The sequence below is a fragment of the Phyllobates terribilis genome, unplaced genomic scaffold, assembly GCF_046119375.1.
Source record: "Phyllobates terribilis strain yellow unplaced genomic scaffold, ASM4611937v1 Scaffold_471__1_contigs__length_1415940, whole genome shotgun sequence".
NCBI classification, from domain to species: Eukaryota; Metazoa; Chordata; class Amphibia; order Anura; family Dendrobatidae; genus Phyllobates; species Phyllobates terribilis.
The window spans coordinates 56,659-75,544 of NW_027363231.1; positions in this window are offsets into that span (position 1 = coordinate 56,659).

Genomic DNA, 18,886 nt, shown 5'->3' on the forward strand with positions numbered 1-18,886 from the left:
GCTTCAAAGTCTCCTAAGGGGACTATTGAAGCCAGTAAAAAGTAAAAAAAAAAAACTGTTTTAAAAAGTAATAAAAAAATGAAAACCAAAAGTTCAAAACACCCCCTTTTGCTCCATTCAAAATAAAACAAATAAAAAATATAAAGTAAGCTAATCAGATTTGTAAATAGCGTAACGAGAAAAAAGTTGAAAGTCCAGAATTACTTTTTTTTGGGCCGCCACAACATTGCAATAAAATGCTGTAAAGAACGATCAAAACATTGTATCTATCCCAAAATAGTATCAATATAATGTCAGCTCAAGGCACAAATGATAGCCCCTCATATAGCTCCATATCACAAAAAATAAAAATGCTATAGGTCTTGGGAAAATGGCGACAAAAGCAAAATTTTGTCTTAAAAATTTCATATTTTTTTTCACCATTTAAATAAAAAAATGTCATCAATATAGCAGTGCAATGCACAGCCCATAGTCATCCATGTATGTAGTATAATACACAGCCAATAGTCATTCATGGAGTATAATGCTCATCCCATAGTCAACCATGGAGTATAATGCTCATCCCATAGTTATCCATGGAGTATAATGCTCATCCTATAGTCTTCCTTGTTGTATAATGCGAAACCAATAGTAATCCATATAGTATAATGCACAGCCCATTTTCACAGCCCATTTTCATATTTTTTTTTATCAATGTAGTATAATGCGCAACCCATAGTCACCCATACAGTATAATGAACAGCCTATAGTGTTCCATATATTAACCACTTTATGACGTCAGACATAATAGTACGCCTGATATCATAACCCCTGCTCAGCGCGGGCTCCAACACTGAGCCCGCACTTTTCCAGGCACATGTCAGCTGATCTATACAACTGACATGTGCCCACAACAGCCACGGGTGAAATCACGATCCACCCGCAGCTGTTAACCAGTTAAATGCCGCTGTCAATCTCTCCCAATGGTCGGCGCTCATAGCAAGTGAGCAAATCTGCTCATCGCCTATGTGTAGCAGAGGAGATCTGACAAGTGATGATTCTAGTCTCCCCAGAAGACTATTGAAGCATGAACAAAGTGTAAAAAAAAGTTTTTAAAAATATTAAGAAAATATATAAAAGTTGACCCCATGCGACCCCGGTCACGTGCACGCCAACGTCAGCTGCTTACCTCTGATTGGCTGGCAGTGTGTTTTGCTGCGCACGGACCCAATGGGTCTGTTCGCTACACTACACTTCAGTTGAATGTGCGTCCAAGGATGCACATCTAGCTAAAATATTTGCTGATGTTGGCGGGCTCCTCACCAGCTGGGCCCAGGCAATCACAACTGCTACTGCGGTAGTTATTCTCCATGCCGACAGCGAGTTGGCCTCCCCGTTTGTCCAATTACCCCAGCATTTCCTGGGTTCGCCGGATGGTGGCACCAGCCCCGCATACAGTGGTGGCCAAAAGTATTGGCACCCCTGCAATTCTGTCAGATAATACTCAGTTTCTTCCTGAAAATGATTGCAATCACAAATTCTTTGGTATTATTATCTTCATTTAATTTGCTTGCAAGGAAAAAACACAATAGAAAATGAAGCAAAAATCAAATCATTGATCATTTCACACAAAACTCCAAAAATGGGCCAGACAAAAGTATTGGCACCCTCAGCCTAATACTTGGTTGCACAACCTTTAGCCAAAATAACTGCGAACAACCGCTTCCGGTAACCATCAATGAGTTTCTTACAATGCTCTGCTGGAATTGCAGACCATTCTTCTTTGGCAAACTGCTCCAGGTCCCTGATATTTGAAGGGTGCCTTCTCCAAACTGCCATTTTGAGATCTCTCCACAGGTGTTCTATGGGATTCAGGTCTGGACTCATTGCTGGCTACCTTAGAAGTCTCCAGTGCTTTCTCTCAAACCATTTTATAGTGCTTTTGGAAGTGTGTTTTGGGTCATTGTCCTGCTGTAAGACCCATGACCTCTGAGGGAGACCCAGCTTTCTCACACTGGGCCCTACATTATGCTGCAAAATTTGTTGGTAGTCTTCAGACTGCATAATGCCATGCACACGGTCAAGCAGTCCAGTGCCAGAGGCAGCAAAGCAACCCCAAAACATCAGGGAACCTCTGCCATGTTTGACTGTAGAGACCGTGTTCTTTTCTTTGAATGGCTCTTTTTTTTTCCTGTACACTCTATGTTGATGCTTTTTCCCAAAAAGCTCTACTTTTGTCTCATCTGACCAGAGAACATTCTTCCAAAACGTTTTAGGCTTTCTCAGGTAAGTTTTGGCAAACTCCAGCCCGGCTTTTTTATGTCTCGGGGTAAGAAGTGGGGTCTTCCTGGGTATCCTACCATACAGTCCCTTTTCATTCAGACGCCGACGGATAGTACGGGTTGACACTGTTGTACCCTCGGACTGCAGGGCAGCTTGAACTTGTTTGGATGTTAGTCGAGGTTCTTTATCCACCATCTGCACAATCTTGCGTTGAAATCTCTCGTCAATTTTTCTTTTCCGTCCACATCTAGGGAGGTTAGCCACAGTCCCATGGGCTTTACACTTCTTGATGACACTGCGCACGGAAGACACAGGAACATTCAGGTCTTTGGAGATGGACTTGTAGCCTTGAGATTGCTCATGCTTCCTCACAATTTGGTTTCTCAAGTCCTCAGACAGTTCTTTGGTCTTCTTTCTTTTCTCCATGCTCAATGTGGTACACACAAGGACACAGGACAGAGGTTGAGTCAACTTTAATCCATGTTAACTGGCTGCAAGTGTGATTTAGTTATTGCCAACACCTGTTAGGTGCCACAGGTAAGTTACAGGTGCTGTTAATTACACGAATTAGAGAAGCATCTCATGATTTTTCAAACAGTGCCAATACTTTTGTCCACCCCCTTTTTTAGGTTTGGTGTGGAATTGTATCCAATTTGGCTTTAGGACAATTCTTTTTGTGTTTTTTTCATTTTAGGCAAATTAAATGAAGATAATAATACCAAAGAATTTGTGATTGCAATCATTTTCAGGAAGAAACGGAGTATTATCTGACAGAATTGCAGGGGTGCCAATACTTTTGGCCACCACTGTATGTGGTATCTGCATACTCCGACTGACTTGGAGAATCATACTGCCTGGTCCGTTTTACTACATACTTTAGTGTACATGGTAAACCCAAAAAACAATTTTGGTATTGCAATTTTTTTGCAACTCAGCACACTTTCATTTTTTTTCTCTGCTTTCCAGTGCATCACATGATAAAATGAATGATGTAATTTAAAAGTACAACTCACCAAACAAAAAACAAGCCATCATACTTCTATTTTGTTGGAATAGAAAGGAGTTATGGCTCTTGGAAAAGGTGGAGGTGAAAACGGAAAATCACCCTGGGATGAAGGGGTTGAAGGGATTGTCCTCTTTCAGCAATCTTTTGCACGCTAGCTTTGCTTGCTCTTACTGGGTTATATACTGAGTCTTCCCCACTACCCCTCTCTCTGTTTAGCTGCAGCATCGGCATAATGTCAACAGCGCTGCACCCAAACAATACTAAACTCCGCAGCTTCTGCCATTTACATTCGCAGACCTGCTGAGCGGAGTGATTAGCTGCAGGGCTGTCGACGTAGCGTCACTGCTGAATCCACACAACAGGGACCAGAGCAACAAAACACAGTATTGGCGGTTTGTTTAACCCCTTTACGACCAATGGCAGACATAGCATGTCATGAGCAGTTTCCACATCGTGACGTGCTATGTCCATTGTGATTTAAAACTGTCAATGCGTGTAAACATGCTGTGACAGTAACATGCTAACAGCTGAGCAGCACGGGAAGAGGTGCGGGGACCTATGCCGGTGGTCCCCATGCTCAGAGCGCTGTGTTTGGTCAGTCAATGTGACTGACCTATCACAATATGATCATGCAGGAAGTATTAAAATATCAGCACCTCCCACATGATCCCCGCAGGAGCTTGACGCAGCTAACAACCGAGCTCCTGCAATGAGAGCCAGGGACGGTGCCAGCACAGACCTAGGCTCATTATCCCTCCAGATGCCACGATTGAGAGCGATCGCAACATTTGAAAGGTTGTGAGAGGGAAGCGGCTCCCTCTCTAAATCCCATTGGCACCCCCGTGACAAAATCAAGGGGAGTCGATGGTTGTCACGGCACCCAGATGTCAAACAATAACCGCCTGGTGTGCCATGTACAGTGGCCTGTTACACCCAGCCATAGACTGGTTATAACAGTGGTTCTGCCTGTGTAATCACACAGGTCTCATACATTGCAATGCATGATGCAAAAACAAAAAAATAAGCACATTTAGTATTGCCACGTCTGGAACGATTTGATCTACAAAACTGTCTCACTAGTTAACCTTTTCAGTGAACACTGTAAAAAAAAAAGTGGCAAAAAACTATGGTTTTTCATCATACCGGTGGAAAAAAAGTGGAATAAAACACAGTCAAAAAGACCAATGTTACTAAAAAGAGTATCGCTGAAAATACAACCTTGCCCTTCAAAAAACAAGCCAACATACAGCCTCATCAGTGAAAAAAATAAAAAAGTTATAGCTCTCAGAATAAAGCGATGCAAAAACAATATTTTTTCTATAAAATAGTTTTTATTGTGAAGAAGTGACAAAACATAAAAAATTATATAAATGTGGTATCGCTGTAATCGTACTGACCCGAAGAGAAGAATAAAGAAATGTTATCACTTTTACCACACTGTGAACGCCATTAAATAAAACCGCCCAAAAAACAATTTCTGAATTACTCTTTTTTGTTAATTCTGCCTCCCAAAAATCATAATAGAAAGCGATCAAAAAATGTTATAAGCTAAAAAATGGTACCAATAAAAACATCAACTTGTCCCGCAAAAATAGAGCCCTCACATGACTCTGTCGGCGTGAAAATGATAGCTCTCAAAATATGGCGATGCAAAAACTTTATTTTGCAAAACGATGCGTCTTTTAGTGTGTGACAGCATGACAGCAGCCAAACATAAAAAAAACTATATACAGTGGCTTTTGGAAGTATTCACCCCCCTTCGTGTTTTGCTACCTAACATGGAATTTCACAGATTTTTTTTTAAGGGTTTGCATAAGTTTATATAAATAACATGCCTACAAATGTGAACATTTGGTTTTCTTTTTATTGTGAAGAAAACAACATATAGGACAAAATACCTGAAAACTTCAGTGTGCATAACTATTCACCCCCCTAAAGTGACTACTTTGTAGAGCCTCCTTTTGCTGCAATTACAGCTGAAAGTCACTTTGGATAAGTCTCTGAGCTTTCTTTATCTTGTCACTGGGAATTTTGCCCATTACTCAAGGCAAAAGTGCTCCAGTTCCTTCAAGTCAGGTGGTTTCCTATGATGAACACTAATCTTCAAGTCTGACTACAGATTCTCAATTGGATTAAGGTCTGAGCTTTCACTAGGCCACTGCAAAACATTTACACATTTCCCCTTAAACCACTTGAGTGTTGCTTTAGCAGTATGCTTTGGGTCGTTGTCTTTTTGGAAGGCTAACCTCCTTCCCAGTCTCAAATCACTGACAGACTGAAACAGGTTTTGCTGAAGAATATTCCTGTATTTAGCGCCATCCACCTTACCCCAGACTCGGACCATTTTCAATGTCTCTGCTGCTGAAAAACATCCCCACAGCATGATGTTGCGACCACTATTCTTCAGTGCGGTGTTCTTGGGTTGATGAGCTGTGTTGGTTTGGTGCCAGACATAGCATTTACCTTGGTGGCCAAAAAGTTCTATTTTGGTCTCATCTGACCACTGCACCTTCTTCCATACATTTGAGGAGTCTCCCACATGATATGCAATTTTTTTTTGTGTGTGAAGAGACAAGACACTGGTACCAGAACAGCATGGAGGTTTGGCAGAGGGGAGGAGTTTGATCAGGTCTCTGGGGACAGCATTGTCAGGAAAATGAGCTGAAGAGAAAAACAGCACGTGTACAAGTTTTGAGGTGATTATGACACTGAAGAGAGAGACGGGAGGAGCAACAGTAGCGTCCGGAGCTCCTGTCAGGAAGAAAGGTGCCACGTATCCGCCCAGGACAGACGTCGACGTTCAAGCCTCGAAGACCCAAGTGATGCCAGTAAAGGTTCCCAGCCGAGAAGTCGACGGTGAAGACTCGAGCGATGCCAGTCAAGATTCTTCATACGGGTGACGTCTGTCAACAGAACGGGAACAGGTTGTGGTAGCACAGTTCTCAGACGTGTGCGGCAGTGACAAGACGTCGCAAAAGCTTCGGAGTTGTCAGATTGGAGATTCATGGTCAGGTCGACGACCAAGAAGGATACACAAAACAGGCCATTACCGCTTACAGGGACATATGGTACCAGTCACAGATAGAGGGAAAGACAGTCATTCGAGGACCAGCAGACGCCAGAGCGGCATTGCAAAAGTGGATAGGAAGTTACGGGGCAAAGGGACAACGAGTTGTGATAGGAACAGAGTATTGCCAAAGCTTTAAAAGACTGCCTCTTGCCCACTATAGTTAATATAGTTCCCCTTTCCTCCAGTAGATCATTTGAAACTACCAACCCCTGAATTCTAGTGTACTCTGATAATTTATTCTGTTATGTGATTGGCTGCTAATTTTACTGTCAAATGTTGTAAAGAAATTGTTACCATATAAAACATTTTACAGTTTATATTAGTTGTTTGACTGCACTATATTTGGCGTATTCGGCAGGATGCAACATTCCAGTGCGGAAATGGCGGGACAGGGTGATGGGGGACATGTCAGGAGAAGTATTGCCCTAGGGGCCCTGCTCAGTAACTTCCCAAAATTCGCGGGGAATAATATAGAGTTGAGGGATTGGGTGGAGAGACTGCAGATGATGATCAGCATGTACCCTATGACTCCAGCCACGCAGGCAGAGCTAGCCCTTATGCACAGTGACACTACTGACCTTGGTAACTTACCCATGCGCTTATTTAAATAAATTCAAGGGGAAAGTGAGGCAATTGCTCTGCGGGAGGTGACGGCCCATATCGCCAAGAAGAGGAATTTCAAGGGCTGGGATCCTTAGACGAAGTACTGTGGGATCAATTTGTTGCCGGACTAAGGGAACCCTACCTGCGACAGGCTCTGAAGGAGCAGTAACTGACTAATCCGGACATGACTTTCTTGGAAACGGGGCTGAGGCACAAGTTCGAGAAAAAGAGGCACCCGCCTTGATGGGTATGGTCTAGAGTCACCAGGTAGCTACCGCCTCGGAGGCTAACAGGGAACCTGACTGGGCACGAGAATTTCGTCAGGATATTAGAAATATTCGAGGAGAGTTACACAATCTCAAAGGAGCCTCTAGTAACTTGCCAAGGGATGGCCCCTCAGATATATAAAAGAAGGACCAAGGAGAGGATGCTATACCCGCACATTCCTTGTCTTAGACCCGTCACCGGAAGGAAGAGCAAAGAGTTGAATGTTGGAACTGTGGTGGCTGAGGACATATATCCTGAGAGTGCCCAAGCCGGAGCCAAGGAAGAAGGGGGCATCCTTTAAACTAAGGAGCCCCACAGTTGAGGAGCACACCGTGGGGTACCATGTCCCAGGAGAAGGGGAGGAAGGCTCCGAAAACATTGTCTCTGAAAGGCCCATGATTTGGGCCGGATTTGATGGGAAACGCATTCAATGTTTAATGGACATGGGGTGACCACTGTGGCTGAAGAATACTTCCACGCTCACTTCCCTGCAGTCAGCTGGTCCAATAAGGGGATGAATATTAGACTAGTAGCTGCCAACCAGCTCCCCATTCCAGTGGCTGGGGTGATGTGGATGACTGTCTGTATGTGTGGATGAAAATTAGGAAAGAAAAGGATTGTGTTGGTGAAAGGCCGAATAATCCCCGGGCCCATAGTGACATTGAAAATGAATAGCCTAAAGGAAGTAGGGGAGTTCCTGATTGGTGAGTCATAAAGAGGCAACTGGAATCGCGTAACCAGGCGTCACGTTAGACAAAGTGTTTTTCAATAACTCATCCAAGGGAGTCAGGTCCAGAACTTACCAGACACCTCTCAGCTTCTTGGCAAAGTGATTATGCCTCCAGAGGCTGACATGACTCTACCCATTGGACAAACTACACTCACCCTCCCTGTAAGGGCTTGTGTACCTATCGAGGGGGTGAAGTTGCAAATTGAGCCCATAGAAGGTGACAAAACCTGGGCTCTTGGTCACCTGAACTCTCACCCCAGTGCGGCACAGGCATGTGCCAGTATGCTGCGTTAACTTGAGCGAAATAAATTTATAGTTGAACCCTCAGAAAGAAATCGCCCAGGTGAACTTAATGCCAGAGGATCTTCCCAAACTAGACTCTATTGACTTAACACCCCTGGAAGGAGATCCCTATCAGTGTCTCTCACTAAGGGAATAAAAGAAAGGGGAGCATGGGTTGGTTGCTCTCTCCTAGAACAGATGAAGGCTGACCTTACAGAATTTTCCCCAGAGCAAGCAGAACAAATCGAGGGCCTACTGCAGCGTTATCACGGGGTGTTCGCTCGTCGTGAAGACTATTTCGGGTGCACTGAGGCTATCCAGCATGAGATACCTATGGGGGACACTGCTCTCATTAGAGAGAGATACCGTCAGATTCCGCCACGAATGTATCAATAAGTGAAAGACCTCTTGTCCCATATGTTACGAAATGGAGTAATTTGAGAAAGTCAGAGCCCTTGGGCTGCACCCATTGTACTAGTTCGGAAGAAGAATGGGACGGTTGAACGCTTGTACGATGTGGGATTCCTATCCCCTGACACGGATTGAAGAGTCCCTGTCTGATTTAGGAAAAGGTTTAATATTTCTCCTCCCTCAATCTGGCCAGCGGCTACTGGCAAGTTCCTATGGCCGACGTCACGGGGTTACCATGACAGTTTGGATCCAGAAGACCTCAGAGTCAGATGGCTCCTACTGCTGCTTTGAGAAGAAGCACTTCTCCTTCATTTTAAATGTGTTGCTTTCTTTTGGCAGAACAGGGGTTAAGCGGCCATCTTGGATTTCCCTGTTCACAGCTGAGCTCGGTTAATCACTCACTCTCCCTTTATAATCTGGACTCTGACTCTGTTCTTTGTCAGAGCTAGCATCTTGCTGCATGGCTAGTGGAGAGTGGAGTTTATGAAAAGGAGTTTTGGAGGAACTACTTGTGACTGGTGTTTGGTTCGTATGTGTGGTTATTCCTTTTCCATTTTGGTTCATTCACCCTACCTTCACACCCCGCTGATTCCCTCTGTTATATGTGAGAGAATATTTTGTGTGCCTGGAGTTTTCTGTTTACCCCTTTCTGTGTTGCCCTGTTTGTCTGGTGGGTGTACTTCGGTGCACAGAAGCGCCCCTCTTCCCCAGGTGGGGGAGGAGATCAATCGGAGGGCTAACTCAAGAGTTAGGGAGAGGGTGGATGCCACGGCATTCTCATCTTCAGAGGTATCCTGTGGAATAGGGCAAGCTAGGGCGCCCCCTAGTGTTAGGGTCAGGGTAGGAGCCCCTGAACCCTGTGCACTCGGCAGCTGTGCCGTGACAGCCGATAAGGGTCGGTTGAAGACTACCTTCATCCTCCCCATGGGTCTATATGAGTTCAACCAGATGCCCTTTGGCCTAACTAACACACCTGGAACTTTTCAATGGTTGATGGAGAGATCAATTTAAAAGTGACCTTAATCTATCTGGATGACATTGTATTATTTTTCACCTTCGAGGAACATCTCCGTCGGTTAGAACAAGTGTTAGAGAGGATTCAAAAGCTTGGGCTGAAGATTAATACTTTGAAATTTCACTTGTTCCAGAGGGAGATTGAGTATCTGGGGCACAGTCTTCTGTGCTGGGGTCTACCCCACCCAAGAAAAAGTGTTGGCTGTACAGAACTGGCCCATTCCGACTAATATAAGAGAGCTAAGAGCGTTCCTGGGCCTGGCTGGCTACTATCGAAGATTCATCAAAGATTTTGCCAAAATAGCGACCCCTCACCACAAGCTTCTGAGAGGATCAGCTGGGGAACATAGACAACGGGCAATTCAGTGAGGGCGCCGACAGCAAGAAGCCTTTTGTGCCCTGAATATAGCATTAACCAATGCTCCCATATCGGCCTATGGTGACTTCTCCCAACCCTTCTTACTATACACAATGGAAGTCTGTACTGCTTAGGAGCAGTATTAGTGCAAATTCAAGAAGGCAAAGAACGGGTGACTGTATATGCTAGTTGGTCACTGAGAGAAACTGAAAGGAACCCTGATAACTACAGTTTATTCAAGTTAGAGCTGAAAAGGTTGTTAACGATTTCTCAGGGTCAGAGGTTCAGGTGAGAACCGATAACAATCCCCTTGCTCATCGCAAAAATGCAAAGTTAGGAGCGCTGGAACAAAGGTGGGTTGCCAGAATATCCAAGTACCAGTGCAGAATCGCGTATTGGTCAAAAGCTCAGAATACCCATGCCGATATTTGTCTCAAGTCACTTCAATAAGTCCAAAGGGAGACACAGATGAAGATCTAGAAGGCGACGAGAACACGGATTTCACTCATTTCGCAGCCGACGTGATGGCTGCTCAAGAAAAAGAAGGGGAGCATAAACCAGGGCTGTGGAGTCGGTAAGCCACAGTTGCGACTCCGACTCCTGGATTTTATCAGGTTCCGACTCCGACTCCGGCTCCGACTCCGACTCCTTCATAAATGGCCAATTCATAACAATAAATTTACTGTTGTAAAATATTAACATCGTGCTTAATCTGTTTCTCACCATCATATAAGTAATCAGACCACTTAGAGCAAAAACTATATTTATTAGAATACAATTAGAATATAGCAAATAACTTTTATAAACTTTTCTAAACTCTTGTAAGTAAATATGCAATAAACACTGTTATGCAGTTAATAAGAAGAAATCTATAAATTTGTCCTCAGAAAAAGTATTGCCTCTGTCAGATCCTCCTTCATGGATGACCTCAAATCTGATCTAATTATTTTGAGAGCAGAGAACAACCTCTCTACACTAACTTGGGTTGGTGGCAAAGCAGTAACCACTCGGGCAACGTCTCTGACAAGGTCAGGATACAGAGGAATCGCTTGTTGCACTGTTATTTTTGATGAACGGTCAAATTTCTCAATTTCTTTTAGTGCACGTGAAAAATTCTGCTGAAATGTACTGGCTGTGTTCTTTGATGGGGATGACTCTTCTTCTATGCTGGAACGCTTTGCACGCTCCTTGTGATCCAAATATTTTTCGAAATTAAATTCTTCATCAGTTGATGATGAGGGTGAAGATGTGGCAGGACGACCAAATTCTTCTTGTTCCTCCTGACTGTCCTGCAACCCTTTCATCCTGCTATTTTAAAAAGAGCTTCTTTTCCTTTAGTTAGCTGTTGATCATCTAGAAAAATCCGATGCATTGGGTCTACATAAACAGCTGCCAAAAGAATGTTATTTTGTAATAGTAGCTCCTCTCTCTGTTTCATTGATGTAGCAGTGCCACTTGCAATTAACCCTCCTCTTTGGGACAGGCGAAACATCAGATTCTTCCACTCCTTTAAGAAAATACCTGGAGTTAAGTCCTCTGCTTGTAATTTTTTAGTCACTGTAAATGGGTGCTCTAGCAATTTTTCCAGCTCAGTCACCTGATTCCACTGACTTTCATTTAGCGTCAGTTGAGGGTTAGCCATGTCTACAAGAAAGGTTTTCAGTTCAACCAAGCGCTGAATCATTAAGTAAGTACTGCCCCATCATGTGGCTTAATCAATAATTGCCCCTCTTCCAGCACGTCTCTTCAAAATTGAGTCAACTTTAGGGGTTCTGGCAACAGTAGCCAATTTTCTCACCTTGCCAATCAGTGCAGCAGCATGTCCTTCTTGCAGACTGTCTCTTATAGCCAGCTGTAGCGTATGCACAACACAGCGCATGTGATGAATGAAAGAACGTATTGACACAGTTTCAACAAGATCATCTAAACTATCATGTTGCTGTTCATTTGAAGCAACTTCAGTTTGCTCCTCAGTTACAATACTGTTTTCCTCTATTTCAAACATTTCTGTGTCTGTGGACCCAGAATGTTCTTCTAGCTGCTGGTCACCATCATTACTCTCATTCATTAGCTTAATAGTACTTATCATATTTGAAGCATTGTCAGTTACGACAGAAAGAACTTGCTCATGTTTAAGTTCATAGTCTTGCAGAACCTTTTCCACCAAGACCTGGAGAAACTCACTGGTGTGATGAGCTTTGGTGTCTTTTACTGCCAATGTCTTGGTAACTATTTCATTTTTGTCACAAACAAATCGGACATTGATGGCAAAATAGTTCACTCTGTGACGTGTGCAGGCATCCATTTTAAGAAACAGAAAGGGTCCCTTGAGAGTTTTTTTAAGTTCTTCCTTTTGTTTAAAAGCTTCTTTGATTACTAATTTTCTAATACTCACTCTCTCCAGAGAAACACCAAGCTTGCGGGCCATTTCCCCATTCAGACACATAAAAGCTGGTCATGAAAATAATGAAATAGGCACACTATCCTTTACAACAAACTCTATGATCTGTTTTTTAAATGTATCTACTGTCATTGTCACAGTAACTTTGTCACTGACAAAATATCTTGCAACTGATGGCTGCAAAGTTCTCTGCTCCTTTGTTTGGCTGGAAGAGCTGGGCACTGGTTCATTGGTTTGGATGCAGTCTTTCTCATCCACTGCTTTCAGTACTTTTGGATGAAAGCGCTGTAAATGTCTATTTAGATTAGAAGCTCTGGTAGGAGCATTTTTATCTTTGCCTGAATATGCACTGATCTTGGCTTCACAGCATTTGTTTTCGTCTGGATCATTTGTCATACACTGACAGACATAATGTTTTCTATCTTGAGTGATGGTGAAATGTTCAAATACAGCTGATTTAATGTGACGCTTCTTTGACATTCTCAGGTTTTTAATTCTGCATTCACAATCCAAACGACAATTGTTTTTCCTAAAAACAATTGTACAAAATTATTGCCAGGTCATACAACTGATATAGTGGTCAGTAATACTGTTATTCCTCATGTACTCACAGTTAACTGATGCAAAGTTTGTTGAAAGGATAATACTTCTTACAGTCTTCCTCTTCTGAGTAGCAGCTGTGAGATGCTTGGAAGACACACACCTAGTAAACATCTAGTCTAGAGGAGGAGCTTTACTACTAAGAATTTGCAACACATTTTCACTTTCAGTTTCATACACTGTAAGTAGGGGGGTTGGGGCAGCATGAGGTTAACCAAGTATAAGATTAGATAAGGGCAGTGGAGAACAGTGACACACAAGAAGTAAGAAATGTCTCTATCTCCAGCAGAACTGCTTATCACTGTTGTTCATAGTTTGATAGAACATATATATTTGAGTAACATTTATAAAATTCATATGAAAGTTCAATTCTGAAATATTAATACATTTTTTTTAAAGCTGGAGTCAGAGTCGGTACATTTCTACCGACTCCGACTCCAACCAAAACTAACTCCGACTCCACAGCCCTGGCGTAAACCCGCCCAGGTCCTGGGATGCCCAAGGGATGAGTGGATTTATCTCTAGCAGTCCAATCCTGAACTTGCGGAGCTGAGGAAGTGGGTTACCTTTGGGCAGAAACCTGATCGGAAGTTAAGAACGTTTCTATCAGCTAGTATGTTGCAGATCTTAGGCCAATGGGAACGACTTGTCATGAAGAATGGTCTGCTGTGTCGAAGGATTCAGCTGCCTCGGTAGATAGACATCACCTGGCAAGTGGTGATCTCTGAAGAAATGGCGATGAGTCTGGCAAAGGAAACTCATGAACAGGGGCCCCATTTGAGCACTGAAAAGACTTTTCGATGGCTGCAGCGATTAGTGTACTGGCCTCGGCTGCGACAGACAGTGGAAGAAGCCTGTCAAAGGTGCCGTCAGTGTGAGTTAACCAAGTCTCCAGAACAAAGAGCCCCAGTCCAAACTATAAAGACGTCTGCCCCATTGGAAGTATTGATGGTGGATTACTTGATAATCTAAACATCCTACAACGGTTATGAGCATTGTTTGGTAACGACCGACCACTTCGCAAAGTTCGCTGTGGTCACTCGGACTCAAGATCAGACAGCAGAAACAGCGGCCAAAGCAATTTACCGAGATTTCATCCGTGTGTATGGGTGAGAATTCATTCAAATCAAGGAGTCTGCTTCCAAGGGAAAACAATGGAGGAAGTGCACCGTCTCTTTGGTATAGACAAATACCGGACCACACCATACCACCGACAGGGAAATGGAGCTTGCGAATGCTTCAATAGAACTCTGTTACAAGTGTGATAAACACTGGAAGATCAGAAAATGACGTGGCCTGACTGTCTCCGAGCTGGTGGGTGTATAACAATCAAGTTCATGCGACCACTGGATACACACCTTACACAATACTGTTTGGGCAAGGTGGTTGAAAAATTACCGAATTAGGACTAGAGATGAATATCCGGGAAGTCACCCAACTACCTGGGTTCAGGGACATCCTCATTGACTTCAAATGATGAGACGCTTGGTGGAAAAGAGACTTAAGGAGATAGTATACCACGTTAAAAGTCCAACACAGGAAGAACCCCTTCGGGCAGGAGAGCAGGTGTTAATACGAGCCAAGCGACCCAAGAATAAGGCTGTGTGCCCACGATGCGTTTTTAAGCGTTTCCGCAGCGGCAAAAACGCTGCAAAAATGCTTAAAAACTGCATGGTAGAAGGCCTGCCATGTTCCCCAATGATAATCCGCATGTGCTGTGCACATGCTGCGGAAATTTCCGCTGCGGATTATCATTGCGGAAAAAAACGCAGCACTACCAATTATTTTGCGGAAGTGCTGCGTTTTCGCCGCCATTGACTTGCATTAGACCGCATGGATTACGCATCACTGTATAAGTAGATGCTCATTCCATGCGTTCTAATGTGCGGATGGTACCCAGGTCTAGAGAAGAGGAGACTCTCCTCCGGACCTGGGTACCATTGAGAACTGTAAAAAAAGAATAAAATAAAAAATAAATACATACTTACCTTCTGGCGGCCCCCGATGCGCTCCTCCTTTCTTGACAGCAATTCGCGATGGAATGAAGGACCTGCGCTGACGTCATAGTCACGTGACAGGTCACGCGACTCTGACGTCGGCAGGTCCTTCAGTGTACCGCTGCCGGCAGCCGGGACGGAGGGAAGCAGGACACTGGGGGCCATCGGAAGTATACATAATTTTTTTATTTTTTGACATTCTCTCGGGTCACAGTATATAAATCCATGCCGTTTGCGTGGATTTATATAGTGTGACCAAGTTGACAAAGCACTTTCCAAGTGATGCTAAAATCGCTTGGAAAGCGCTTGTCAACCCGCATGCGGAAATGCAAGTGAAGAACGCTTCACTTCCACATGTCCCTGGCAGGAAAACGCATGTACAATCCGCATGCGTTTTTTTCTGCCAGGGAGATGCAGAAACTCTCAGGAAAAAATCCTGAGCATTTCTGCATCGTGGGCACATAGCCTAAGTTAGATTACCAGTGGGAAGAAGTGCCCTATCGAATTGTGAGGAGAGTCCACCCAAATAGCCCTATTTGACCGGAAGGTGAAGAGAGTTCCCCCGACGCGAGTGTTGCACAGAAATATGATCTGCCCATGCCTTTCTGAGGCGGAAAAACGGGAAAAGGTGCTCCGCCTGAAGACCCCTCTAGAAACAGTTACTGTTGATGAAGGGTGGATCAATGTACCGACGGAACTACCGGGACCGACGCCCAGTGAACCGACTAGAACCTTCGATCTCTCAGAATAATCTCTATTTCGAGAATCGAGCAGGACAGAACGAGCCAATGCAGGCATTCCTCCTAGTCGGTACGTAAAAGATGACTTAATCTGGACGCAAATCCAACAGAAAGCTCAGGAATGTGTGCAGTTCTTGGCAGAAGTTGGACTACCCTTAAAGAAGCAACACACATTTGTAAACTTCCCTTGCCCAGGGACTGGCGAGATAAAAGAAGGGAGGAGTGTAAGGAGACAAGACACTGTGGAACCAGAACAGCATGGAGGCATGGCAGAGGTGAGGCATTTGATTAGGCTTCTGTGGACAGCGTTGTCAGGGAAATGAGCTGAGGAGAAAAACAGCACATGTGCAAGTTCTGAGGTGATTCTGCCGCCAAAGAGCGAGACAAGAGGAGCAACAACAGCGTCCGGAGCTCCAATCATGATGAAAGGTGCCGTGTATCTGGCCAGCCCAGACGTCGACGGCCAAGCCTTGAAGCCACGAGCGACGTCAGTCAAGGTTCATCACCCAGGTGACGTTGTTCGACAGAACGGGAACAGGTTGCGGCGGTACGGTTCTCAGACGTGTGCGCCAGTGACAGAACATCACAGAAGCTTCGGAGGTGTCAGATCGGAGATTCACGGCTACCAGGAAGTATGCGTGAGATGGGCCGTTTCTGACGGGGATTGTCAGGAATGACATAGACGACACGGGCTAGATCACACAATATCTCACTGCTACCGTCACTCGGTCAGGATTGAGCAGGGATTTGTGCGCACACAATTCCGATTACTCACTACGTTGGTATCAGCAAGGGCACAGTGAGCGTATGGAATACACACCTCCGGATTCCAACGTATGGAATATGCGTATACACACCAGTACAGTCACTGCCAGCTTTACGATAGCCTACTTATGATTACTCTCTGCCACCACCGACCAGCTTTTGAAATATAATACAGGCCTGATCGGACGCCTGCTTTCTGGTAGCGTATTTCTTTGGGGGAGGGAACAATTACAGAACAAAAGAAACAACAATTAAATTTTATATTTAATCTAAAAGGGAGGCAGTGTTTATAAAAAATATACAAAAGGAGACATTTGCAGTACAGAATATACAGTTACACAAATAAAATAAACAGGGATTAAAGAAGACTTACTATAAAGATAGCAGTGATGATTCAGTATAGCTGAAGGGGAGGCATTCCAGTTTGATTTGACCATTACCGAATGTGATCATTTGCTTATAGAATCTATAGTCCCCGGCAATGAATACTGACCCACCTTCGGCTGTGTCTTTTATACCGAAGATGGAGACCTGCCCCCTTGTGGTGACATCATGTGGGCTGGGCTCAAGCCTTCACATTTTTATTACAATCTCTAACTTCTGGGATAACTTATCGCTGGTTGATCGCAGAAGCCCGAAAGTGATACCATATTTTCCATTGCAAATTTACCTTTCTTTTTGTCACGCATGACATAGCTGTGGTCTGTTATCTGGTACTTTTGCTCACTGGAGGGGCATACAGCTATGGAAAATTATACATCTTGTTCCTTAGCTGACCGTGCCACTAAAAATATGGGTTCCATGATTATCGGATGTATAGAATCTCAGATATTCCATATTTTGCACCGGTGACGGCCAGACTGAAGATTTCTGTTGAATTCTTCTGAAGTTCTGGAAATACAACCTCATCACCTAGATGTAGATTTATCGCAGGTCGGTTCCACTGGAAAACACACTCGCATGTTAATTGAATTTGCCACCTCTATTTGTACTGGCATCTGCCTCTTAGCCATTTCTCATGTGTGTGCTAATTTGCATACAGACAGCTCTGTAGAGTGTCAGCTTTTGGTCCTTTGACAAATAGCATAGGCGAGGAGGAATTTCAGGGGAGAGAGAGAAATCCTTAATAATTTATTAATATTTTCTATGACTTCTGCCCCTCTTTGAGGTAGCGTAGGGGCCGATTTACTGATCGCCCTTTAAGCCTACCTCACAGCCCACCCTTCCTGCTGATCCAACAAGCCGTAGACCCAACTTGCCCACCACTCTGACCGACAGGGGATCCTGCTTTCCGATCACCGTGACCAGTTCGGGATACATTTTTCCCACACAACTGTGACAGGCTATGGGTACCTTCCTCCCATACTCCTGACAGACAGTGGGACACACATTTCTTTTACCTTGCCCGGTTGTGGGGCCTACCTATTCACCCCTCATGGTTACCTGGGGAGCCATGCTAGTTATGGGGCAGGTACGACTGGCCATGTCACATTCAGTCGTGACACCGGTCGGCGGCACGGGACCGTTTTCCCTATGATCCCTGTGTTTCTCCCCATCCTTTTTCATTATCCCTGGAGCTGTGCTAGATATGGGGCACCTACCACGTACCAGGTCTGTAGATCTTTTCAAATCCTCACAGAAATGTGTCCAAGTCCCCATCCTTTTCCATTACAGGAAAATGCTACGAACAGGGCATTGTTGGACTCACGGATCTGCAGGATGAATGGCTCCTTCTGAATCCGGGGGGGTCCACACTACCCTGGCTACGGGTATGGCAGGCAATCACAGGTGGGACCCCTGCAGCAGCGCCATCCGGGCCTCGGCTGGCCTCCCCATTATCAGGGCTCTGCTGTCGGACTGGCTCTGTGGCACCTTGCTACAGTTCAGCAATCATTTGGGCCTTGGTTTTGCCCGTGGGGTCAATCTGCCTCAGAGGACAGTGATAGTGGCCTTTGACCTGCTGGTGGTACCAGGGCTCTCCACATGTAGCCATCATTGCCAAATAAAAGGACAGAAAAACTAGAGAAGGAAGGGGATGCAACTTCTACACGTACAGTAATGTCCCAATTAAAAAAAAAATAAAACACTGAGTTTGATTTCTTAAAACTCTGCACAGAATTCTCGCAAGAACCATGCCAGTTTTCAGTGACAGGAGTGATTGCTCAATCCAGCCACTGATGTTCTGTAATATCCCACCACTTGCTACCAATTTGTCAGGAACGACATCGGGGAGATCACACAATATTTCACCGCTACAGTCACTCTGTCATTATTGAGCAGGGATTCGCGTGCACACGATTTTAATTACTCACTATGTAGGTATCGGCAAGCGCACAGTGAACGTATGGCATATACACCTCCGGATTCCAACATATGGAAT